Genomic DNA, 27,672 nt, shown 5'->3' on the forward strand with positions numbered 1-27,672 from the left:
CCAAGAGAATCACAGAGTGAGGTTAAGGCTCTGCTCCCTGCTAAACTTTAGTTAAGTTTAAATGTGTCTAACACACTGTTGGAAAAGCTTCAGGACCAGTCCATATCGTCAGCCGATTGGCATGAGGGCGTTTATTGTTACAGGGAGGAAACTTTGAGCACTGCTCTCGGGGACACTATTCCCTGCCAGGCCCCACGGCATCGGTCATGTAAGCCCTGTAGAGAAGACTTCAGAAAAGGGCAGAAGGAGTGTTGTCCTGAAGCACTCTAGGGACTGCAGAGGCCCAAGCGGAGTGGCTTTGGGGCCACATGTTAGCAGTGGGACAGAGTTCAGGAAAGATGGTCCTCTCCATCCCACCGCACCCTCGGAGCACAGCAGGCCAGGGAAGCCAGAGGAAATGTGGCCTATAAGGTCATCTCATGGGGTTTCAGGCTTTGGGGCCAGTGGCAGAGGGAGCCAGCAGCCATGCCCTCTTTGCTCACATGTTGCACCTCTCCTCTGAGTGAGAGCTACAGACCACAATGAGGGAACTGGAGGTGAGACATGCAAGAACTCTGGGAGCTCCTATAAAATACTATCAGGGATCCCAGAAGCAACTGGTAGACATTTCTGATTGGGGCAGAAAAAGAATTTGGCCTCTTTTACACGGAGGTTGGAGTTAAATTTGCGACTTCAAAATTCCAAACCAAAGGTTGGGGACACTGGCCAAAACTTGTGTTGGTATATTGTGGAGAGGACGACCCAGTCAAGTACTGCTCAGCAGCTCCTGGGAAACCATTGGCAGGTGCACGTGGTCCTCAAGGGTCCCAAGCTGAAGTCAGATCCAGCCTCGGTACAGCATGCCACCTCTGGGATGGACAATACACTTCTGGCCTGTGAATCCTCAATGTCTCCAAAGGCCAGTTGTTCAAACTTTGACTTTAATTGTGTCCAGCTCATCATCAGGATTTTTAACTATTATCACAAACTTGTTTTAATTTTGCCCCTTTATCCTTAGCCATTTTATGCACAGGTGCAAAAGCAAGCTACACATCTAAGATCTTTATCACTCTGAATTAGGGTTGCCAGATTTAGCAGATAAAATATAGCACATCCAGTTAAATTTAAATTTCAGATAAACAACGAATAATTCTTAGTATAAAAAATTAGGATGTAATATGAGACAATATTTATACAAAAAACTTACTCATTATTTATATAAAATTCAGACTTAACTGAGTGTCCTGTATTTTATCTGGCAAACCTACTCTAAAGAGATCATTCCTTAAAGAGCAGAGCAACGAAACAACTGGAATAAAGGAAAAGTTCTGTGGTCCTTTTTCCTACTGGATAACTGTAGTGGCTGACTGATTTGTCTTTCTTAAAATGTAGTCCCCATTTACCTCCCAAAAGGATTAAAAAGGCATAAAATAAAAGGCACAAACCATCAGACCATTAAAAAAGAACTAGAAAATCAAAAGAAATAGAAACAGATGGGGAAGTTTGAATTCCAAAAGCCCAGACTGATATGGTTGTGGTTGATCTTTACGCTGCCTTCTAAACTCTTTGGCAGCCCAAATCCAAAAGAAAAAATGCCTGATACAAGGACACAGGTGACTAAAGCTTTTTTCTGGTCCTAATTCATAAAGATCTCTCTCTACAGAACAGCATGCTGGCCAGTGTGGTCCAGAGCAGTGGTGGGATACAGAGCTCGAACACCTGGAACACCTGGGCCTGAGGCTCAGCTCAGCCTCACCCATCACTTCGGCTCTCTCACCTCATATATTCATCTGTAATGTGACCTGCCCGTTGAACACATTACAAATGTAAGGTATTGTTAGTAGAGCTGGGACAGGATATCAACACTGGCCATCATAATAATGTGTTCTGTGAGGGTTTTATAGGAGACACATAAACATTCTTCAAATGACAGTTATTACATTAGCCCTCGATTTTAAAAGCCTCGCATGCAACATTAGTAATCATGTAGTAATTCAGCAACGGCCTTTCTTGCAAGGCAGGTCTCAGAACCAAAGTCATCCCGGCTGACCTCTCGCCTCTTGAACTTGCAGGTGAGATGAGGCTAAGCAGGGCTGTGGGTGCCGTGGCTTCACAGAGCACAAGTGTACCAATGAGTTCCTCCTTTACCACGGCTAATAACCTCCCCAGCCTGAAATCTGAGAAGTGATCTGGACCTCAAAGCAAGCCAAAGCGAATAGAGTGCCCATCCAGACCCCAGGCAGGGCTGCAGGCAGTACTTCTCTCAAGGAATTGGCAAGGCTTGGCCAGAATAATAAAAGAAAAGATATGTGTCTGTGGATACGACTGGATTTGCAGACAGGCTATGGTGAGCAAATGCTTTGTCACTGAGAAATGGCTGCTAGGAGCTGATGGGACATCACGGTCACTGCCACTGGGCTCCTTCTGCATCAGACACATGTATAGGGTGCCCTCTTCTCTTTCAAAGGGGAGAGCCAGAGGGCTCCCATGTTGCTCACAGAATTCCTAGATAAAATACGCTTCATCTTACAAATAATATAATAATATCATCATCATCATCATCATCATCATCATAATAGCAGTCATTAGATGCTATGCTGTTTTATATACCTGACCTCATTAAATCCATGTGAGAAGCTTCTATTATTACTCCTATTTTACTATGAGAAACTAGGTGTGAAAATGATCCTTTACACCAGTTGAGTAGGGGGAATACAAGACCCCTGGGACTCAAGAAAGAAGATTGTTCATTTTCTGTTCTTATTTTCAAGGCTGGTTTAATGTAACTGGGAGAGGGGCAAGACCTGAGGGCCAATTAGTCACAAATGTAAACAGTGATTAAGTACCTACTGTGAGAACAGCATTGAGCTAATCAGGAAAAGAATGCACAGAAGGCTGCTGTCTACACACCTTACAATCTAGTCGGTCTACAAATTAACAGAGGTAGAATGCATACACCATCAGAAAAGTACCTACAAGACTTTGAGTCACACTACATCCCTTCCGACTGAGAGCCGGAAATATCAAAGGCAACTGGAGATGCTTGATGAGGGGACTTTGTTTTGCACCTAACTGCCTCCTGGAAGAGAGAGAACTTTAGAGGCCAAGTGTAACTCTCAGGGCCTCAGATAGTTTGGCCCAGTGCAAGCCATTTTGCTGGCACCTTTGAATGAGGTCCCTTATTCTTCTAGATACATGCAGGCTTTTCCAACTTGGGGGGTTCAGCGCGATCTCGTCCCATTAGAGACATTGGTTTGCCTTATTTTCCATCAAAAATAGTTACCCTCACCCCTTGGACAGAGAACAGAGGAGAAGGTATAAGGGTCGGCATGGTAACTTGTTCCAAAGATGGACAGCACTGGTCAATGAGAGTGACGAGGCTGGGATGGCGCTTCTCTCCTTAGGAAGGGCGTTCGGAGTCAGGGACCGTGGCCAACAGCCACAGCTCTGGAGGAAAGACATGCTGGCTCTCCATGGGACCGCAGAGCCCCATTGCGGGATTTGGGGCAACCTGAGGCTTTCTCAGCAGTGCCTCTCTGGTTCTCCCTGTTCACTGAACCACTGGCAAGCAATATGGAGAGTTCCTCCTTTGCTTTGTGTACTTCTTGCATTTTTAAACAACAGTTTCTTAGAACAGATGCTCTCTTCCCTCCTTCCCAGTGGCCTTTCTGCACAAACAGCAGATTGCCTGCTTCTGTCATCTCAATCAAGGGAAGGAGAGAAACATACTAATCATGTTATTTTTCTCTTCCTTCTGCTGCAATGAGCTATGGGAGCCATGGGCCCTCTCTTTGCTCAGCCTCTCCACGTGCTGACACCCTACGTAAGTGATTTTCCTGGGCACTTCTCATCAAGCCTGCTTCCCTTTGATGAAAAGGGTTTCTTTTACACCAACACCTTGGTGGTTAGTTAGTTAGTTTGCTTGTTTGTTATTAGATTTCTGCTTCTTTTGACCTCCTCGGAGTCAGGTTGCCATGCCTCACTGATCATGTTTTGATTTCTACTCCGCCTTTATATCGAAGACCCCAAATCAGTTTGAAATCTATGGAGACCATCAGCCTCAAAATTATGCTCGTGCCTCCTTCTCCCAGGGCTGCTGCCCCACACAGCTTACACAGGGCCGTGTATCTATCTGATGGTCGCACAACACGATGCACAGATGTTGTAAAAAACAAATACAATGCTAGGCTATAAACCAAACGTAATAAAGGGCAACAAAATGCTGGGTTTTTTCTCATGATAACTACTTATTGCTTGTTTTGAAATAGCACATATAGGCTCCCCTCCCGCAGTCTGTTAGGAACCACACACTCATGAGTAACCCACCCACTGAGTAACCCAACACTGAGCAACCCACCACCAGGCTCCTGGCAGCTCCCTGCTTTGGCAGGTGACCGGGGTTACAGAAAACTAGAATGGGCATATTTAATCCTGAGATAGAAAAGAGTAAAATGAGCATTAAGACTTGCCTTCTAGAAGAATGAATCACCATAGAACAGTATCTGAAAGAATCTCAAATAGACACAGGCCAGATTTAAATGCCTTCCATCAGCCTTGCAGAGTTGTTAAATGACGTCATACATAGTGGTGATGGGGATTCTCTGTCCCTGTTATGTTCTCATTTTACGTAATTTGCCCCAGGGCTACCTTTTGGGGCTGCTCTGAGGAACAGTGTCGTAGCAGGTCTCTTCCCACTTCCCGACAGGGTAGAAAGGTGGGCAGGGGTCCTGTGTCAGACTGCAGGTGTATCAGTGGGCACCTAACCAGGTGCCTAACCAGAGAAACAGAAATCACACAAGTACCTAAAGCAGAGAGAACTGAATGCAGGAAACAGGTTATACAAGTTTCTTCGTTGGGGTCCCCAAGAGACCCAGAGACAAGGACTTTAGTGCAAGTAATTTAGCTAGAAGGTGATCCCAAAAATTACAAGTGGAAAAGTAGTGAGATGGGCAAGGAAAGGAAACCAATCTAAAAGTTCCTTATCAAGCATATTCTCAGTGTGAAACTAGAGCTTAATACTGCTGGGAACCTTGGGAGCTGGTGTAGAATAGCCTTAGGGTATTTATATATCACCACTCCGTCTGAGTGGTGGCTGCTTCTGGGAACATTAATTCTCCAGCTTGCTCTGAACACAGGTTCAGCACGCTCCAATGGCCAGACCAGACTCAGCCAGTGGTCTCAGGTGTTTCAGGAAGCAGCCTTTGGCTTGTAAAGGTAAACACCTAGAGGATAAGGGTATAGTGCCATAGTGTCCACTAAACAGGTAATGGAAGAGCTGAGAAGCCAAACAAAAGAGAGTAAGGCCACCCAAGAACACATCAACAGCAGAAAGTATCTACCAATTCTAGGCCAGAAAGACAAAGGTGGGTATCCATGTTCCTGGATCCAAGGGTTGGGACCACATGGCAGTAACTGGGACCAAGGAAAAAGAGATGGTCCTGCAAGGGCAGAATAGAGAAGATGCATCCATTGCCAGAGACATTGCCCAAGGCAGAAGTAGGGGCAAATACCATGGCTTCTCTCTTCCTCCCTCTTTTCAGTTTCTCACCAAGGACCAAACCTAGCTGGGAGCCAGCTAACATGGGAGCTGGAAAATGGAGCTTTCATAGGTTAGTGGCTGCCCCTCTCTTCTTAGCAACCCCCTTTTCCCACCATGATGCAGAGCAAAGCAGGGAAATGGTAAGGCATGGATCTGAAAGCAAACTGGCCTAAGATGGCATGGGACAGTGTGAATCAGTTTTCCCTATCACCTCCTCTACACATGCTCCCCTTACAGGAATAGGATGAAGAAGAGTTCTAGATAAGGGTGCATCAGTCCCCAAGCAGATACAGTGACCTGGGAACCTGTGTGATCCAGGCCTCCATCCTGGGAGGATAATAAATGTGGTAACACAAGTGTTCATTAACCATATGCTCCACATGGTCGACCCCCACGTCCCGAAGAGCCTACGAGTGGGGCAAAGGACCATGGTGTGGTGTGGGAACCTATAGGAGGGCAGTACTAATCTCTGCTGTAGGGACTTGGGGGCCTCAAGAGTGCTGGCGGAGAGGTGTAAAGATGGCTGTGGTGAAGGTGCGACGTCATCACAAGTCCACTCATGGTTTAGCAGCATTTTCTAAACTATATCCTGCTAAATAACCACAATAACTGAATATTATATACTCTTCTGGAAGATTCAACATGTGTCCTTAGCATTGAGAAGTCCTACAACATTTCTCAAAACTTCTTTGAGTCTAGAACACCACCCTTTCCCATTTTTCTTAATGTCAACTGCCTCTTACAATCTCAAGGGGAAAAAAAATTTATAGCACAAAGTTTAAGACGTGAAACGAAAGAATTTGCAATTAGAAGAGTGTTGAAATCTCTAGGAAGGTATATTTATAAAATTTCCAGAGAGGTCTAGAGCTAAAAAAAAAGTATGATAAGCCCCTGAATATTGTAACATACACTCGTGTGCTCATGTCAGCTTGCACTGGCTCATGAGAGCCGATGTCAAGTATCCTAGAATTTTAAAAGCTGGTTGGTATTAAAAAAAAATTATATTGACTTGTAATTAAATGTGTTCTATTAAAAACAGAGGCAGTAAATATTGAAGACTCATCACTATGTAGTTATTTTCCCACTATCTGTGTTCTTTGGTGACTCATGGCTATTGCACAGCAGAAATCCTATGTAATGCTGATGCTACTGAGCTTCTCTTCCCAATTCCATGTTCAGTGATGTCACACTGTGTGGCTTGAAATCAGTTATGCTGGGAGCATTCACACCGTGGAAGTCAGAAAATGCTGTACCTCAGGGCTTGATTTGTTATTTTATTGTTTGTCTAGACTGTTAAAAAGATAGAGAAAAATGTTAATAATGTAAATTAAACTTAAAAGTTGTCATTCTATAGACATTGGTCTGTGAATAGCACACACACAAAAATTGAGGAAATATTCTTCCCGTGTTTAAAAACTATAAACCAATTCAGCACAGGAATTACTAACACCATGGATGGATAAATGAAGTTCTGACATGCATAGCGCCAAAACTGAAAGAGGTTTCAGTTTAATGATTTCATTGTAAAAGGGTAAGAACTAGTTCAACAGTAGGTTTTATGTCAATATAATTGATGATAAATTTACTGGGAAAAGAGAAGATGCAAGTCCATTTGTTAAATTACGGTTCAACTGCAACCATAGCTTGGCTGTAGATGCAAGAGTTCAATAAAAATCAATCAAAGCATTCTGTGAGAGTCATTTTGTTATATGGAATTTATAATAAAGAGTATTACATATTTCATTATTTATAAGTTGTGGCTATACATCCTCTATATCAGTAAAATTTATAATAAACTTATGTACATGCATAGGATATTTTCTTTTTCCTTGTGGTTGTTAAACCTTCGCCAGCACCACTGGTGAACTGAATTCATTTGAAGGTGATTCTGCCCCACATGTCACACAATATTAAGACCCTGAAGATGTCATCTGATCCAGATAAATTTAAGTGCTGGAAAGTACTGTCTCTCATCCAAAGATTCACACTCCAGTGTTTCTTTCAATTCAATTCACCAAGTATTTATTGAGCATCTATTGTATGTTAGAGTGGTTTCATTAAATCATAGAGTCTTAGACCTTATGAAATCTTGAGTTTAACCTCTAATATTTTTAACTGAGGTAAAACTCACAAACATAAAGTGTACCATTTTAACCATTTTAAAGTGTACAATTCGGTGTGTTCTTTTGTATATTCATAACGTTGTGCAGCAATCCTATTATCTAGGTCCAGAACACTTTTTATCATCCCCTAAAAAACCCTGATCAATTAAGCAGTCACTCTTCATTTCTCCCTCCTCCTAAGCCCTGTCAAACACTCATCTACTTTCTATTTCTATGGATTTGCCTGTTCTAGACATTTCACATAAATGGAACATTATAATCTGTGACCTTTGTCTCTGGTTTCTTTCATTAGCATGTTTTCAAGGTTCACCCATGTTGTAGCATGCATCCATTTTATGGCTGAAGATATCTGTTATGTAAATATACCACATGTTAAAATTCATTTTTATCCATTCATCAGTTGATGGATATTGACTTATTTCCACTTTTTTGGGATATTATGAATAATGTTGCTATGAGCAGTCATGTACAAGTTTTTGTTTGGACATGTTTTCAGTTCTCTTGGGAGTGGAACTTCTGAGTTATAAGGTAACTCTATGTTTAACTTTTTGAGGAACTCCAGACTATTTTCCACAGCGACTGCACCATTTTACATTCCCACCAGCAATGTATGAGGAAAATGCCTCAATTTTTAAATAAGAATTCTGTAGCCCAGGAAGTTTAAGTGACTTTCACAAAGTCACAATAAAACTAGAACTACAATCAAATCTCCCGAAATACACTGGTGTTCCTCCTACCGACGGCAGTGCGAGATGCTCTTTCTATTATATAACTTATGGCAGGAAAGAAGTCTTTGTAGAAAAAAAATTCAATATTGATGAAAACAAAAAGGATGGATTTTCAGATTAACTGAATTAACCAGAAAATTAAAGTAATCAGAACCCCCATCTTGTTTACCCCCCCAAACCGGGCCCCCACTCTGCGTTTCAATCGTATCAACCCAACTTCTCAAAGTTCTGCTCTACTACAGTGACCTCTGCCAACCCCACACCAGCCTTAGCATAAACATTCACAACAACAAGATCACTATTTAAACCCATTTTTAAGATACTTTTCTAGGAGATAAGCCTTGACTCTTTCCTCTTCTTTCTAGTCCATGTTCTACTTCAGGCCTCTGTCATTCTTCACTCAGGCTTGTATGAAAGCAACTTCTCAGGTCTCACTGCTTCCCGTTGTCCCCACTGTCCTGAAGCCCATATCCTATCTGTCCCCAGCCAATTATCCAAACAAAGACTGGTCACATCGTACACACAATGTGATATATAGATGATGTATTTCAGAATTGTACACCTGAAATTTACATAACTTGACTCACAATTGTTACCCAATAAACTTTAATTAAAAAAAAAAAAAGACTGGTCACATCGTTCTCGTGCTGTAAGCAACATCAGTGATTTCTGAGAGTTCAATTTTGGCTCTTCCTGCCTTTCCAGTTAATAGTCACCCTTCTTCGCTCCCTGTGTGCTCAAGCCAGACTTAAAGAACTGCATCTCTCTCAACATACGCAGCATCTTCATGCTTTCAAGATTTTTCCAAGTTATAGTTAATGCAAAAAAAGAAAAAAAAAGCCACTACTGAGAGCTTTTTATGTGCCACTTCAGGGATTCAGATGAATACATTCCCTACCCCCACAGAATAAACTCACAGCTACCATCATAGCTGAAGCTCCTGTGAAGCAAATACTATCAATGGAATTTGCTATAGAATAGAATACATCAAATAAGAGATTTGCAAAGTGCAGAAGGAGAGAAAAGTAGGAAATTGTTAACTCCCTCTAGGAGTAGTTCATAAAAAGCTTCACAGAGGATGTAATGCCAGAGAAGGGCTTTGAAGGATGAAGAGTTCACCAAGTAAACTACCAGAAAAGCAATCCAGGCAGAAGGAAGAGGCACTGGAAAGGCAGAGTGGCGAAAACAGAAAGTGGCGTGAGGGAAGTGATGGGTGATACTAGACGGCTCGGCAGAGGGAGACAGGCTGGAGAATGGCAGGAGTTGGCCCTAGAAAGGTCTGCGTGTGCCATACAAATGGCTGTGTGCCAACTAAGCAGTCTGTACTTTGCTTTAAGCAGAGATGGGATACTTTGTGTTTAGCTAGATAATTCAGGGATCAGTTTAGGAAGTGGATTTGAGGGGCTCCAAAGAGTGGAGGCAAGGAGACTCTTACCACAATCCAACTGAGAGACGATGAAGGCCTGGCCTAAGGTAGTGAGGTGATAATAATGGAGCAGGGAGATCTACTGCCCCTTCTTCACCTGACAAGCCATCATTTCCCAGAGTTCCCATCACCCCTGGAAGAATTAACCACTGCCTCTTCTGTTGTCTAGCACTTTGTACCACAGCCTTCCCCCTCGTGGAATGAGTTCTCTTCAACAGACTTCCACCTGCCTCCGGACTGCAGCTCTAAGAAGGCAGCAATCAAGACACCTTGTATCCCCAGTATTCAGTACCCTCTCACGTCCTATAGTGCTTCTCAAACTTGCATTAAAATGCAGATTTTGGTCCAGTGGGTCTTGGGTGGAGATAAGAATCTGTTTCCAGCAAGCTCCCAGGTGCACACCACACACTGCACATTAAGTAGCAAAGACTTAGCTCACAGGCTTGCTGGCTGGACAAGAACTGCTCCAGGAACCTAAGCTCACAGAACATACCCTGCCTCTGCTTCCTGGTCCTCCAAAAATGTGGTATCAGGTTCTCAGTCAAGGGGAAAAAAAATCCTGATGAAAATTCTCCTTGACTAAACCCTTTATCTTCCATGGAATTGCACACCATTGTAGAGTCACAATGGCAAGTCCAAATCCTTCAGATGGACAATGAGCAACAGGGCAGAGAACTAATCAGTCCTCAGTGCATGAATGAATGCCCTTGGTAGGCAGAGGGCCCTTCAATAATTGATGAATGGGACCGTTCAGTGTTTGCTGCAGCTCTGGCCAACACTGCTCATTACGGGAGATGATTCACTCTGTTTTGGGGAACAAATTGTTCCAAGGTCTAACTCCACTTCCCTTGACATTTTTTTTAAAAATAAAAAGCATGCACCTGTGGAATTCATATGCGTAGAACTGTGTCCAGAGTAGAAATGAGAGAATTAATTCATGTCCCATGGTCCATAATAAGGACCCTGCCAGGGGACTTAGCCTTAGAAACGACTTCTTTCCTCAGAGAGGAGGAAAGATATAGATGTCGAGTCTCTGCTGGCTGCGAAGATTCCAAGAGCAGGATACATTGAAATGAGACCACCTTCCCCAATAAGCTGTGTTATTTGTTAGGTTTGGCAAAGAGACAATTGGTATTCAAATTGAATGCCTATAGTTTAGACTGTGCATCTGGGAGCTAATTTAGTGGGTCCAGTACCTGTCAGCCATGTGTTTCTAAGTGCTTAGGGTTGCCTTGTGAATGGGGTCTGGAGAACAGTTTGATTTTCCTCTCAAAATCTGATGGTTTAACAAGCAAATACCAAGCTGCTCTGGCTCACCTATATCCCGTCTCTGTTTCATCTTTCCAGTTCATCATTTTGATGAAAACATGCCTATTTGACTTGTAAACTAAAGTAAGACCAACAGTTTCACTGGACACATTTCTGCAGTGGTTTACCCATGTGCAGATTGGCCTTGATGAAACCCTCAGTGAGAGAAGGAGAAGGTAATGGCCAGGAACACAAGGGCTCTTCTTTCTACAACCAGAGAGACTTCAAAATTGAGTGAGTTGGGGTGGTCCAGCCAAGCCTGATTATGCTGAGGCCCAAGTGTGAGCCCTGGAAAATATCATCCACCCTTTCCCAGTCCCAAGTCCTGCTCCAGTTCTCAGATACAAACAGGACTCAGCCCAGTCCCCCGAGTATAATCTGGTTGGGTTGGGCTCAAAAGCTGGATCCAGCTGTGGCTCTCTGCTGAGTGTCTCCAGCAAGGCCTGGGACTGACCTGGGCTCTGGGCCCACTGGACAAGGGACTAGCTTTCCCTGTCAGATTGGTACAAAACCACCCCTGAGGAATCCCAGGGACCCAGAATCACTAGTTCTCATAGAACTGAACCACCAGAAAGAAAGCAGCCTCCTTTACCCACTTTGAATCTGACCACATTCTTGCACTTAATGAAGTCAGTGGCCCTTTGAGGATGGAACATCTTTGCTTTAGGATCTTTGTTCTGCTATTTTCTCTGAGATTGTCAACAGTTAGTTAAATGTGGGAGCTAGAAATGTTGTGGAAAGAGCCTCAGTCTCTTCTTTCTTGTTCTTTGGCTCCTCCTAGCATCTACTGCCTATTGTTGAAATTTGGCCTGGCTACAAAACTCTCTTATTGCCCTCCGTGACGTTCATTTGGATGGAGCAGTGTCTGGACAGCACTCCTTTGTCTTCTGGCTGATTCTAGAGAAACTGAGGATATTGGTCCAGATTTCCACATCTGGCTGTTGCTTTCAAGTCCAGGTTCCCTTTAGTGCCTAGGAGGTGCCCTGCATGTAACAGAGATGGCGCGGATAAGGAAGAGATGAGACCACATGTTGGGGAAGGAAGCCATGCCAGGCAATGCTGAGGGTTGCTTGTCCACAGGCATCTCTCAGCTGGGCAGCAGCCAGGATCCCTGCTGCTCCTGCTGAGAAGCCCCTCTTCGGCCAAAGACAGGGAGGGCAGGCACTTCCGGGGACTTGGAAAAGTGGATCCTACATGTCAGTGTTGGGGGAGAATTACAGGTCAGCAAGTAACCACCTGCTTGATGTTGAATCCCACCTTTACTATCCTTCCCTAGTAGCCTACAGGAGGCTATTGTAGCCTGTTTTAGTCTGGATATTCTGAGCAGATGTCAGGCAAAGATGAAACATGCGAGGATTTTATTAGTGGAAATTCCTGAATAAAAGAACTAGGGAGGGAGCCGGAGAAGGCTAGGAGAGTATCACCAAGATGCAATTCTGACCCTGAGTGAAGGACAGAAGGGGCAGATTAGGTGAAAACATCATAGACTGTCATACAGTTCAAGGAAGCTTCAGCAAAGCCTTTAGGGAGTCATGAGCCCAGAGTAGGCAGGAAAAGGAATCCCCATGTTTCCCTGGAACGCGTCTGCTTTAGTATCCCTGCCACAGGTGGTCACTGGCAGGGAGCAGCCTACAGGAGGCATGTCCTCAGTGCAGATGCAGCGATGGGATGTGTCCCCCCTCCCTCTCTCCCCTGGGGTCTCCATGGGCTCAACAGTCTAAGCTGCCCTGCCTCAGCCCAGGACCATCCCAGAGCAGAGGACAGAGGACAACCAGACATCTGAGTGCAGCTACACCAGAGCAGAGGAGACAGGCCACATCCGGAAAGCAGGAAGCTGCAGAAACTCAAGCCAGCCTCCAAAGGCACTTGGGACAACCATTTGACCAGCGCTCAAGGCCATGGTTCTCAAGGCTCAGCGGGACTAGTCCTGGTTGAAAGAAGAAGGCTGTGTGCTGGGTCGATAGAATTTCATTTCAACCCCAAAGTTTTTCTCTGCTGATAATAAAAATACAATCAGTACAAGTGGTCAGAAATTCTTCCCTGAAATCCATTCCCAATTTTCACCGAGCCCCAACCGATACATTTAAACAAATGCTGAGCAGAATTCACGGGGGTGGGTTTCCAATGGGAAGTGATGATTTGAAACTCCAGCTGCTTCAAGATCCCATTGTTTCCCTCCTTCTTTGTAACAATAGTAGTTCTATGGCAGTTGGAAATGGCTCTTTTGGAAAACCATGAGGAAATGGCTTACAACCATCATGAATTGGTACAATCCCATAGAAATTCTTAGTGACAGAATACAGCACTGACAATATCGAGCTTATTTAATTCACACATAACTACTTTTAACACAATATTTATCCTAATTTTACCCCCACTCTTAAACTACACTTACACATAAAACATAAAGGTGCACCCCACTTTTTTTAAAAGTTCAATATATAAAAATCTTAACATGCCCAACAGAGCAAATATTATATTACTTAATATTGGCTTACTTCACAACGTATTCTTTTTAACTGGGTAGGTCCCCCATAACTTTTATGTCTTATTTTCATTATCGTTTGTTTTGTGGATTTTGGGGGGGGTTTTTGAGCCATAAAAAGGGCACATTGGCTGCGTCAAATGAAACAATTCAGAAATATAAAAGAAGATGCTTCTCTCCATCCTTTATCCTGAGTGCCACTCTCTAAAGGTAGCCACAGTTAAATGCTAGGATTTAGCTGTCTGATCTTTTTCTATACCTACAGTATACACAAATCAAAATATACAAATATACACACACATACAAACACTTTTTTAAAACAAAACTGGGATTATCCATGTCACACAACGTTGTCTGTTTACTTAATATTCCACAGTCACCTTTCCTTTTCCGTGTACATTAGCTCCACCTCATGCTTGTTAAAAGCTTCATAAGATATGTACCACTATTGATTTAATCAGTCTCATATTGCTAAACATTTAGGCTTTTCCCAAACTGCCATCATTACAATATGCTACAATGAACACACTTGTTATAGGTTGAATCATTTGAAATTACTGTTTTTGAGCATCAAAATGGTTGAATTGCAATAATCTCACATGGTTACCACTATCCATTTGTATTTCTATAGAATACACTTCTTGAAGGTGGAATTGGTGAGTCAAAGCATATGTGCATTTTTAAAAAATTTTGTACCTACCACTACACTGCCCACATAATTTATGCTATGTTCATTTCCCCACGCTCTTGACTATAATAAAAGCTTTTAATCTTTTTAGTTTTCCCGAGCAAATTACACCTCGGTGTTTTGATTTGCTTTTCTTTCATTATTATTGAAAAGGCTGAACATCTATTTGTATGCATTTTGCTCCCATAGCATTTAAAATAACATTTGATTCGCCTACAATTCTCCAGACACACTCTCAGTTAAAAAAGAGTGAGAGAGAGAGAAAGAGAAAGAGAATCTAACCTGTTTTTGAAAGAATCAAAGAATATATGCCTATCATCAAAAGAACCTCTTTTAGGAAGCTGGAATTCATTATTTTTCTGCCTTCAAATTTCTATTTGTTTCTACTATGGACACACAGGCATGTATTGTTTTTACCCAGAGAGAACTCCTTTGACCTGTTTTCTGAATTTGAATCACTTGGCTAACCCACTGGCTTTGGCTCTGAGGAGAAGCCGACCATAGGATCTCAGCAGCCTGGGCCCTGCCTGCCAGCAGGGGGCCTCTCCAGCTCCAAAAGGCCCCCTGGCCAGAGCCCCATTTTCTCCAAATCAAGCTTCATCTCTCTCCCCAACACAGAGGCAACTGCTGGCTTCTGCTTAGGCAGACTAATTTACTGAATTAAAGTCGTTTGGCTTCCACCATAGCAATTAGTATGCAAATTACCGGTATATTACCTGCAGAGTCATAAATTACATTGACAAACTTAATATTCACAGATTCAACAGACCAGCGTAGGTAATTTTTCTATTTTTCAGTAGTTATAGACCAGGGTGATTCATCTCCTTATTGAACCATTACACATTAAATCAACAGTTGAAAAATTAAGCATTTTTCAAAGCATTTTGTTATGCATTTATTTCTTTCCCCAAGCAGTAAAGTAGAACATTAAATATGCAATGCGTCTGAGTGCTCTAAATGGCTGTTTTAAGCCTAAGACAGTTCTTTTGTAACTTTAAAAAAGGGACACAGCAAAGGAAAATCTATATCATAATGCAATCTATATTGCATCTTTTTCACCATCATTAGAGCCAAATATTTCCTAGTCTAGGTCCCTGTAAATGTGAAGAATCATTAAACCCCAATGTGTGTTTCAAGCTAATGCTGCTCACAACTGGAAAGTGGCTGGTCAATAGGATTCAAGTTTCATAAATGATCACCGAGGTGTGCAGCGAGGGCATAGATAGCATTTGAGCTTTGGTCATTAACTCATTCAATTAATTGTATCCAGCTTTTAAAACAATTTTTTTTCTTTCTGTTTTGAGTACGTAAGTTCCTAAGATTTAAGACTGGGAAAGGGTGGGGCAAGTCAGGTGGGGGCAGGCAGGTCAAGTCCAAGAGCACCAACCCCGTCCTTCCTTCATTTACCCGAGAAGCAAACTGAGCCCACATTCTGTGCTAGGTCAGTGGAATGAACCCTGTCCCCTGGGGCGCTTAAGGACCCGTAGTGTCAAAGTATCTTATCTTAGCTCTGCACCTACTCATGCGACAGTATGGTGATCGGTAATCACTGAAGAGTATTGGGGACTTTCCTGGCACCCAATTCCTTCCCCGAAATTCCTCTCCACATGCTCCGACAAAAAAATACTACCTTTGCTTTCAGATTCTAACCTTACTACTAAGGCGGTCAAAGGACATATTTATTGATCAATTAAGCAAGGAGATCTGAGAAAGATTATTATAGTGAGTTAACAGAAGTACACTGAGGGAGACCCATTCAGAGATGTGTGGCCGATGCCAAATTGTAAATAAACCATGTGGCTGATATCTTCATATTGGGCGCTTCATTTTGCAAAGGATTTGGTTTGCACAGAGAATATTTTCTTTCAAATCAAACAAAAATGTCCCCTGTGGAGATGATGTGATGGTTGATCTTAAATACCAACTTATTGAGTCCCAGGATGCCCAGATAGCTGGTTAAACATTCTTTCTAGATGTTTCTGGGAAGGTGTTTTCAGAAGAGATTAACATTTGAACTGGCGGACTGACTAAAGAGGATGGCCTTCCTCATGTGGGTGGGCATCATCTAACCCAGTGAGGGCCTGACTACAACAAAGGAAGAGGAAAGAGGCATTGACTCTCTGCCTTACCGCTTTAGCTGGGACATCAATTTTCTCCCGCTGTTGGTGCTGCTGGTTCCCAGGATTTCAGACTCAGACCGGAATCTATACGGCAGGCTCTCTGGTTCTCGGCCTTTCAGATTGCAACACTGGCTTTCCTGGGTCTCCAGCTTGCAGATGGAAATACGTGGAAAAAACCCTCCTAGGAAGAAGAAGTAAGGATAATGACATAAGCAGGAGAAAAATATGAAAGCATGCATCTATTAATAATATTTTCTTCCTCCTTTCCACAATCAATCAAAAACTACAGAGCATGGAGAGAGACATAAAAAGAACAGGTTTATACCAACCACATAATAATATTCCTGTGCATAGATTGGAAGCCAAGGGTGTTTGGGCTGTTACCACAGCAAATCCCACCATGAGCTGTGGTTTGTGACCTCACCGAGACATGAAAGGTGGGGAACTACCCTCTTTGCTAACAGGAAAGAAATATCTTTGCTACCTGCATTGGCTCCCAGGATTGTGTCTCGGCCTCGTGTAACCTAGGGTCATTATCAACGTTTAAACTTTTACTTCAAGGGGGAAAAAAATCCACGTCCTGGCACCTGGGATGCCACTTCCTCAGGAGTTTAGGTCTGTTGCCAAGTGCCCTGGGAGTGCCTTCAGACCTTGCCAGTTCTAAGGTGAACTGAGAGGCTGCCAAGTTCCAGGACGGAGTCCAGTTTTCCCTGCTCCCTCTCAGAGAAGTAGACTCACAGCCTCGCAAGGATGTAGTTCCAGGTGCTAGAACTGACCCCAAATGACGCTGATCCAGAGTGATTCAACAGACCCAAAGCACTGATAATCATTGGCGAATAACAGGAAAAAAGACTTTTTCCCATTCCTCTATCTTTACATGTAGAACGAGTACAAATTTTAAAAACTGAAAAGACATAAATGGAATTTATCTGTTGTAAATATATAAATATATATATGAATAAATTTTCGTATTGTTTTGTGGAAACAAATTAGTTTTATTATCTAGGTATTTCTGTCCCTTGATCTTGGCCTTGTTTACCGGCTGTGTCATTGATGAAAGGACAGAATAGTGAGAGGAATATTTTCACTTTCTCTGTTTGGTGAAGGAGTTGGATTACAGTCACATGGCTCTAGAACTGTGGAACCAGCAGATATATATTTTTAGAGGGAATTGGCAAAGTATATATGGAAAAGAGGTCAAAAGTGATAGAGGCAAAGCATAGGCAACTTGTAGCCACTTCCTTTCCTACGTAGTGTCGTCTTACTTTGCAAGTGTTAACCGTGTAAGCATTTCTTGACTTCCTTTAGACACAGGGAAACAAGGCAGGCAGTGATCCAGTGACTGGTTTGAGTCAACCCCGCAAGTTACTACCAATGGTTGAGAATTCAGCCCTCCTAATTTTAAATCCATCTTCCTGCCTGGACCCACGCCATTTCCAGAAATGGTGAGGGATATAAACTAAGTGTCCCATTCATGCAGTGTCAGGTACTTCATTAGAGGTCAGATAGAGTCTCAGTAAAGAAGCTTTGTGTATTCACCCAAGGGAATAAACCTTTAAACAAAATATAATACATACAAACATACATACATATACACGTGTATACAGTAACATATGTTTTATATATATACATATACACGCGGGCGCACTAATGAACAGCAGGGGGATAGCCTTCAAAGCCGGCCATTCATTGCCTTCAGACAAAACTGTTCAAATTATTCTGTCTTCCCGTCACCTTATCAACAATTGAACTCTGTGAACTCAGCTCAGAGAGAAAGAATCACCGCAACAAGGGGGAGATACTCACACCCACTCTTATAGCTTAGTTAGAGCTAGAAAGAAATAGGTCTTAATGTTGAGGAAACCAAAGAAATGCCAGCTCTTTTTCTGCCTTGGAGAAATTGGAAAGAGGTCAGAAGGGAAAGAGAGAGAAGTCAGGGCAGGAAACAGTAAGACCTGTTCCTGACTTCTGCTCGCTGAGCCTTGGCCTGCCGCGCGGAGTGGGGGTGTTAAAGACAGTGAGGGGAGCCTCAAGGGCAAAGTTAATTTCCCTCAGTTCTCATGTTGGATCGAGGAGTAGAGGTCAAAATGTGTGGTCACACAGAGAGAGGGTCTGACTGGCACTCAGGAGCTAAGCCCAGTTCCTGCATGGGATCAACACTGAACTAAGAGCCAGCCATGAGGCACACTGCTGGGAGAAGCTGACCTCGTAGCAGAGGATGGGATGACCTACCTGCCCGAGGTACTGAATGGAGACGTCACAGAAACCCTAGGGTCTGCCTCCTGTGAGAGCTAAAAGACAGTGGAGTAATCAAGAGAGAGAATGGCATCTCTTTCCTGGGAGCGCATACAAGGGAAAAGAATGGATCACAAGTTCACTGGTCATATATAGCAACTGTGAAGGCCACCAGAGCACCCAGAAAGCCAAAAGTCAAGTACCCAGGCCATCATTTTAGAGGCCAATCAAGAATGAGTCAGTACAGAGAACAAACATAAAGCTAATCATCTCATCTTTGCAAATGCCATCATGGCATATAAATTCCCCTCCCACTTAGATACCATCTTGGGGATAAAAGCGGGGAGAGGTGAAAGTAAACTTCAGAGACTGTTTTTATTCAAAGAACACTGCTTCCTAGAGAAACATTTGAAATTATTGTATCAGATTCAACTTAGTGTAAGGGCTTGGTAGAAAACTCAAATTAGCTATTATTTGTTGAGCACTTAATTGCAGAAAGATTAAAGCTATATTCTCTCCATTTAGCTGAATTGTACTCTATGCTAAAGTTTGCAAATATCCAGTGCAGTATGAGCTCTACATTCTAATCTGCTGCTTTCCTAGGACACTGGTAATACATTCTATTATTATTTTCATTTCACATTGGAAGAGTGTGTACACACCTTGGAACACCAGTTTTAAAAGCAGATCCAAAACTGAGAAGTAATGATGCAGTATGCTTTACTGATACAACCAATGCGTCTCAATAGCTTAAAAGAGGTAAAATGCAGATCGTGGAGTGGAAGACCTTACAAACCACTTGACTATCATTTTATTTCTGTCTTCTTTGTAAAATAAAATTATATTTAGTTGGAAAAGTTTCAACGAATATGGTTAGGTGTCCTAACTGTATTCAAATCTCCTTGCCAATAAAAAATGCCTTCCAAGATATGAAAGAACTTACACATGAGGGCACCCAACCACTGTCACTGACGTTTCTTTTGAAAACTAAGAAAACTAAACATGGTCACACATAGAACACATGTTCAAAGAGGAGAAAGCCAAAACTGTAAACTAGATGATGACCTTGATATTAGTCCTAGACCACAGTCTAGATTGGCGACTTAGGGCTGGCCCATGCTTCTTTAGCACAGGAAATGGTGATCAGTTAAAAATAACAGATTCACAATGAAAAACCTTGTCAGACTGTGCCATCCTACTCTCTGTGGCAATAATGCTAGACTGATTAGATGCATGACTTAGAAATTTTGTGGCTGAATTTTAGAAAAGAATTTGGCACGGTTTTCATGATGGAGGAAAGAAAAAAATTTGAGCTAAATTACAATTCCATGGATTTGTAACTTGATCAGAGTGGTGATCAATGCCAATAGGATGGGGGCTGTAGTGTGGACTCTGAGGCTCTGTCCTTAGCCTCGGTTTATTTTTTTTGCAGCAATGCCTTCAATGAGAATAGTCATGGCAACTGATGAAATCCATGGGTGGCATGAAGCTTTAAGGGAATGGCTAATATATTTTAGGACAAGACCAAGATTCCAAAAACAATCTCAGCAGGCTGAAAAGATGGGGAGGTCTAACCTGATTTATATTTAATGGTTGTACTCTTTGATCTTTCGTCCTCTGCACCCCCCCCCCAAGGAAGATTAGCAACAAAACCATCGTGCCAGTACAGAAGGTAGAAGCGCGTCAAGTTCAAGAGCACCTGCTTTGGAGTGAGACCTCTTTAGGCAAGTCTGTACTCATGTGAGCATCAGCCTGTCCACAATCTGAGCTAATGATACGTCACTGGGTTAATGTGAGGATTAAATGAGATGCAAAGCATTTAGCACATTGCCTTGCCCATAGTAAGTACTCAACAGATAATAACTATATATAGCTGTATACACGCAGTGGCTTAGCAGGAGAATGTGTGAAAAAGACTTGTGGTTTTAATTGACTCCAAGTTCAACATGAGCCAATGATCTGATGTGGCCTCCAAAAATAACTGATTCAACTTTGGCTGTCTTTGAAGGGCCATGGTAGACTGAATACGTGAAGCAACAATTCTTGCCACAGTTCACATGGACAGACCACAATGTGAGCTCCATATTCTGCATTAGAAAAGGCCTTTGTTAACTGAAACCCATCCAGCTAGGAGAGCCTAAGACAACAAGAGCACTTAAAATCATGGCCTACGAAGAACTGGACTCTTTTAGCTTGGGGAAAAGAATTCTTATGGACATCACGACAGCTGTTTCAAATATTTTTAGGACAGTCACATGAGAGAGGAATTAGTTTTGTTCAGCGTGGAGCCAAATTGGTGTATAAAATCTTTCCACATAGGAAATTCCAGGGCTTTGGAAGAGGCACTAATTGATTGAAAATATAAATAGTAATAGTGAAATAAGAGGTTTCACTCTAAAGAAAGTCTAGTTCAGCCTTGAGCCATTTTTTGATCATTAAGCATGGGGGACCATCTCTCTGAAAAAGCCCTTTATAGAGATTTTGCTCAGCCTGGTGATTAAGGTACATATCATCACCATCCCATTTTCAGGGGAAGAAAGTTGAAGGAAAGGTGCTACAGTAATTTTCCCAAGTCTGAAGGGAGATTAGAACTCACCACTCCATTTTTATCTCTTCATACCGCTGCCTGCTGAAATCAATGGACTTTGATGCCTCTTATCTCCATTAGCCATCTCCTTGGAGTTATAAATATGGCAATCATTTGGGATAACATTCCGCCCCACCACCTGCCTCTGTTTAAGCTGTGTTTCTTTTTATACATTTAATTTTTAAAATTCAATGCACTAGAAGGAGTGTCATGAAAGCATTTTGGTGGAGGGGTATGCAGCTAGTTACCATGAAACCCAGAGCAACACACAGGGATTTCATCTTAAATGTGCACACCATCTCAGATTGTCAATTGTGTATTACCCTAATACTTTCTCTGTTTTAAAATAAGCTATATTTCTTAAAGAACCAGAATCAAGTGATTTCTATTCTGGTCACAATATAGGGCTTTGATCGAACAAAGCTCAGGTTTCTCTCACCTGAATACTGCATCTAGATAAGAAAAAAAATGGAATCCCATTCATAATGCAAATATTACAGAAAACCAACAATCATTCTGCCTTATAATCAAAACCAGAAAGCTGTTGTTGTAACTCTGCAGCATTTCCAGAGGCTATTAATTCATTGCAGGAACCCTGTCCTAAAATGAAAGTCTGGGCAGAATGACATTGTTGCTGAGAAAGAACTGCATTGTCTTAGTGACATTGTTCCCACAGTCATGGATGAAATTGACTGACAATAGCTTATTAATTTTGGTGCTTTGTTCTGGTCACCTATTTGTTTAGGAATAAAAAATTAACTTCATTCAGAGCCAGGCAGAGATTAAGTAATTAGGACAATGACTGCCCTGGTGACAATTATTAGAGATGGGAAATTACAGTGCTTTCTTGAATTGATATTATATTTATAATCACTATGAATTTCTTGAGGTAAATTGAACACCATGACTGCTGATTCTGAATATTTAAAACATTGTTTGAAGTTTCCCTCAGATTTTTTTTTTTTAACATTCCTCCACAAAACATTATTTGGCAGCAAACTTCAAAGGAGCCAACAGTGATTTTCAATTACATTTATTATTAACTCCATAATCAGCTGATGTATTAAAAAGAGCAAAGGCAGTAACTTGGACCACTGGGGACTGGCATCAAGTTTCAAAGTTACATTTGGCTTACAGAGGGTAACAGATTTGGTGAAAATTTTATCCCAGTTCTGTTTTATTTTATTTTGTTTCATTTTCAATTCTCTACCAATGGTTTCTCAAGTTTCAGACAGCATTGTTGCCTTCACTGAAAGGTAAAAATAAAATCAAAATATTTGGGGTGGTTTGTTTTTTGTTTTTTTTTAATGTCTCATGAAAGGTCCTTATGCCGCCAATCTATTTCTCTTCACTATTTTTCCTTCAGTGTCAGGACTTGTTTTAATACATGATTAGATCCGTTCTAAAATTATATATTATATATTATATTGCTATGAATTTCAATTACACCGATTGCTATAATTATCAAAACAAGCAATGTTTTGATAATTATGGGTAAATGATATCACCCTGAATTGAGAGTCCTAAGGAAATAGGATCAGTGAGTCAGTAGGTAACACTCTCTTTTCAGGGTTTCAAAAAATGATTTCTAAGTATCACCTCCAGCTTTAACTGGAGGAGCCACTTTTACCTCCAGTCGGCATACGTCAGTGTCATAGCCTGACTATGAGTCAATTTCCCAGCGGGGCTGGGAATTTATGCCACGGAGGAGAGGATATTGCCACATTAATCAAATGCTCTGGAATCCAAAACAACCAAAATGGCTTTATTCGTGGCAGAATGTTATGTTCTTTAAAAGCCAAGGCAGTAATTGTCAAAGGGAGGGAACATAGACTAAAAGGAAACAAAGGAGAGAAGGACGGGGCTTGAGACTGGAATCGAGAGGGAAGGTCTGATGCTGGCGCCCTACTCTGAATAGCATATGTTCAGCTATTGGTATCCATTTCTCTACGGTCTCCAAGCAGAAAAGGGGCTTTAAGTAGCCAGCCTCTGATAGAGGCTCTTTCACAACCTCCCAGTGATTTATAACCACAGCTGGAGTGGCTATCCCTGGACCAGGACCAGCCACTACTCTCAAACTTGCCCATGTGGCAGCAGCCAAATTTCACAGGCTAGTTACAAAATTCATGCAGCACGGTGATCATCCGTGGGCTTAGAGTGAGTTGAGCATATGGAAAAATACAGACCGTGCTTCAGTCTTCATTTGCCCCATGGTGAATGCTCAGAGATGGCGTCAAGGTCAAGAGTGCCTCTCTCTGAGGTGGATGCCGCTGACCATGATTTTACAGACACCTTTGGCAGAGTTGTTAGAAGCATGTAGTGCAGATGACGAGTCAGGTCCCATTTTTCTCCTGGCCTCTTCATAATGTTGGAATGAGGCCTTAGATCTTCATCTGATTTAATTCTTGGAATGTGATTCTCAATGTACTCTAATACTGAAATGAGAACATTTTGAACATTCTCAATTATAACATGGTCGGGGTAAGGCCTTAGTCAGCAAAATACAGGCTAACATTTTTTTCTCCTGTTAAAACTGCAAGATATTATAGTGTGCTGACAGACAATTCATAGTACTTTATAAGATGCACAGGTTACATTTTCACAGTGTACATCTCCTGCTTCACTGTGTCATAATTGTCAATGATTTTATTTACTATAGACAGCTACAGGTTGAATAAGGAGAGCAATATTTGGTTAAAAATGCAGATGCAGAAACTCAGATTAGGCAGAAGTCATTGATTTTCCAGTCACAAATCAAAGCCCAGCATAACCACATGAAGAAACCAACCACCTCCTAGACCTTCACCTGCTTATTTCATTCATGTCAATGGACAGAGTGAAGAGCTTTGGCTATCATGAAAGTGAGAGTGAAAGAGGTCAAATGAACGTTCTACTGGTTCAAGCAATTTATGACCATACAGCAATATACTTTTGGAAAAGACCATCAAGGGTTCAGATCGACAAAAGTAGAGGTTGTTGCTAACAAAACTCTACGTTATACATAAAATAAAATCTTAGCATGATCCCTGTAGAAAGAAGGATCCTTTGAATCTGAGTTCCATTCAACTAATAAACAGGTCCAATAACAACACAGTGCTCCACTCATCACTACCACTTCCGTGGACATCCGAAACCTGATAGAAAATTACATCATCTATGAATAAAATGAATTTAAAGCTATAAGGACTAAGAAATTGGTAAGTGCTTAATATTTGTGGTTGAGTTCTCTGGATAAAAGAGGTGCAATATAAGAGTGTAAATTTACACTTTTATTACTAGTTGTTTCAAAATTCAGGTACTCTCTAAGCCTTTCTCTCTCTCTCTCTCTCTCTCTCTCTCTCTCTCTCTCTCTCTCTCTCTCTCTCTCTCAAAAATGTTCCTGGGCAACATTTTTAAGCCTTCACGGTTTTTGAACTTCACAAGAGAACCTGAGGGCCTTTTTTTCACGGAAACACAATAGGTTGTCTTTACATTAACCTGTTTAATTTCAACTGCTTTAGCTTCCAAGTGTAGCAATGTGATTTTGGGGTAGTGCCGCTGGGAGGGTTATTTAACACACTAATTGTCTGTTGCACCTGAAAGCCGTACTGAGTAAACGTGGCCTAATGCTGTGGTGTTGAAATCTGATTGTTTCCCTGCAGTGGAAGGGAAAACAACATTCTTTTGTTTTGGTTTAAATTGTACGAGTGTACAAAGACTATGACTAGTTCCACAATTATCACTATGCAATGATCTTTCCTTAAATGGATACTATTGCTTTAATTCAAGAGGACTTTCATGTAAAAATGCCTATTTTTAAAATAAAAGAAAAATCTAAAGATTTGTCCCTAAGAATCACATCCAAAAACAAATCAAAACAAACTAAAATAGTTATTAGGTTACTTTTTTTTTTCAAGATCAAAATAAGAAAATTAGATAAGACTTTGTCAGGCCAGGGAGATGTGAAGGAAAATAGTTTAGACCATCATGGGACTTTCTAGGAATAGAAAAACAACGTTGAGTCCCCACTGTGTGCCTTTGACACTCTTCACTTGCAAGTCTTTGACTATTGGAGTCTTGTCACAGACCCACCTGTCTTTTTTCAAAATCTAATGTGACACCCACCCCAGGACAAAGTCTAACTGAGGCATAATTTCTGCAGTTGTAGATTTTCAGTCCCTAGGCGAGTGCAGATTGGCTGATGCATCCACCCTGCCATAAACATTGCAGACAACGTCCCTTCCCTGACATGCTTATATCCAATTTACTCCATTAGCAAACAAAACAGAAAATTAAAATGGAAATCTCAAACACATACATGAACAATGCGCTTGCCTGCTATTCACTTAAACATATTCACATGCACACACACAAGTAAGATGTGTCCAATCCTGGAGGCATCGGGTTTTATAGTTGGCAAAAAAATTTCATGCCCATACTAACAACTGTGAGATAGGTAGTGTGTTGGTGGAGGAGGCAGATAGAATTTATCTGCATTATTTTCAGGAGGCTCAGACAAGTAATGGTGACTTTTTCTAGCATCGCTGAGCTAATAAATGATAAAATCAGGATTTTAGCTTGTATCATCAGGCCCTTACTCCAACTACCTTAAACCTACAATTCGCTTTGCCTCTGTCTCTAATTTTGATTTTATGTACAGCCTCTAATCCATTTGGAGTGTTCTCCCTCTAGAACTAACTAAATAGATAGATCTGAAGGAACCCAGGCTCCCAGAATCTGAGAGGACCCACACCACAAAATGATGTGAATCAGAGAAAGACTTGCCTTGCTCTCCCTGGGCCCAACTCCATGCCAAGGTCATGGAATTCCCCTTCTCTCCAAGTTTAAGTTAGCTGTGCCACAAACTCTATTTTCTTCCTCTAATATAAAAATTCAAGCAATTTTGCTGGATGCTGAAGAGCTTAAGGAAAGAACCTCTTAGCCACCAAATGTCAATGGAAACCCCAACCCAATTCTGGTGCGTTAATATATTCAGTCCCCAAAATTTCTTCAACCCATATGCTGAATTTCCTGTGTAATGGGCAGTATGACTCTTCCCCATGAGAAAACTTTTGAGGACAGAGAAAATATTTACGTGCAAGAACAGAACGCCTTCTGAAACCTAAGTCCATTCTGAGGGTGGAGAACACTATGCTGGCCAGGCAATGCTGTACCTGAGTGCAGTAAGCAACGGCATGCATTTCTGAGTGTTAGACTCCACCAAGAGCTAATATCTAACTCTTTTAAATGCCACCCAATTAAATGCCACCCAATGAAAACTGCTAAAAAGGATGCGGGAACCGTGCCCCCTTCCTTCTTCACCACCTGCTCCTTGAGGCAATAGCTTACTTGTGGGAGCCCTTCCCCACCCTCCACCTCCCACCCCACCCCTGGCAGTAGGACTCTCCATGTGGATCCTCTCCACGGAGGAAGGCCGAGGATGGCCATCCCTTGGGCATTTTTCACACTGTGTTTTTTAAGCTGGCACTCCTAGGGGAAGATGAAAAATTGATTAGCTCTTCTAAGAACAGCTGGAAATGAGTGATGCTGAAGGACCAGGAGTGTGGCACCTACTGGCAAGTGACACCTTGATGTGAGGACTCGCCTGGCCTGGTTAGCATGACAGCTCCAGATGCCTACCGCCAATATGCATGCATCCCAAGGGACTAGCTTGAAAACTTCCATAGGACGCCTCTATCATATTTGTGCCTTAAATGACTTCCTTCTTCATAAGAAAAAGCAGGCCAGCAGTGCTGTGTTGCTGTGTGCTTTCCAAGGCACAGGGAGCTACGAAAATCCCCTTAGAAGCTACGGGCTTGCCTATCATATAGAAGAACTGATTGAAATCAGGTCTATAATTCATAGTAAATGTATAAAATAAATTTACATTTCTATAAAGCTGTTTACATTCCCCAGACCTTTTACATTCACTGTGCAACCACTAGAGCAAGTGTCATTATCCTCATTTAATAACGGAGGACCCTGAGGTCCCAGGGAGGTTAAAAAACTTGCCCCAAATCACAGGACCAGCTGGATGGCAAGGCCAGCACTCCAGCTCATCCTCTGATTCCCCATCAGAGGTGCTTGCACACATGTGGCCTGTGGAATTGTCTCTTAACAAAATTCAGCTTACATGTTTGTTATCCTGCTAAAGGAATTTTTCTCATCTCTGTTCTCCCTCATCAACTGTATTGCCCCCAGTCTCCCAAGCAGGAAACATACAGGAAAATAAAAGGGCATACTCCTGGAGGGGGGAGGTGGGTGGGGATGAGATGCTGCCACATTCTCTGCTGGTTACCTTGGGGGCCACCCTGCTGGGTCTCCTCTCCCGTGCTTCACTCTGGCAAGTCCTCAACATAGCAAAGGAATCGGCTTGGCTTTTTTGGAGCTGTCTCCTTTTGTCCCCCGAGTGTGCTGGATGTTTTAAATGGATTGCATGGGAGTGAATGACTCACATGTGGGATGGTAATGAAAT

At 42.1% G+C, this 27,672-nt stretch overlaps 1 protein-coding gene across 1 annotated transcript in view; it reads right to left on the bottom strand.

Moving 5' to 3' along the window:
* Nucleotides 1–27,672, bottom strand: part of ZNF366 (zinc finger protein 366) — a 289,661-nt gene that overhangs the window by 143,584 nt on the left and 118,405 nt on the right. The window contains exon 6 of the mRNA XM_033111021.1: nt 16,406–16,577. The gene's annotated coding sequence lies outside the window, so the exon portion shown is untranslated. The remainder of the gene's footprint in view (nt 1–16,405; nt 16,578–27,672) is intronic.

This window comes from Rhinolophus ferrumequinum, chromosome 7, assembly GCF_004115265.2.
Source record: "Rhinolophus ferrumequinum isolate MPI-CBG mRhiFer1 chromosome 7, mRhiFer1_v1.p, whole genome shotgun sequence".
Lineage (NCBI taxonomy): Eukaryota > Metazoa > Chordata > Mammalia > Chiroptera > Rhinolophidae > Rhinolophus > Rhinolophus ferrumequinum.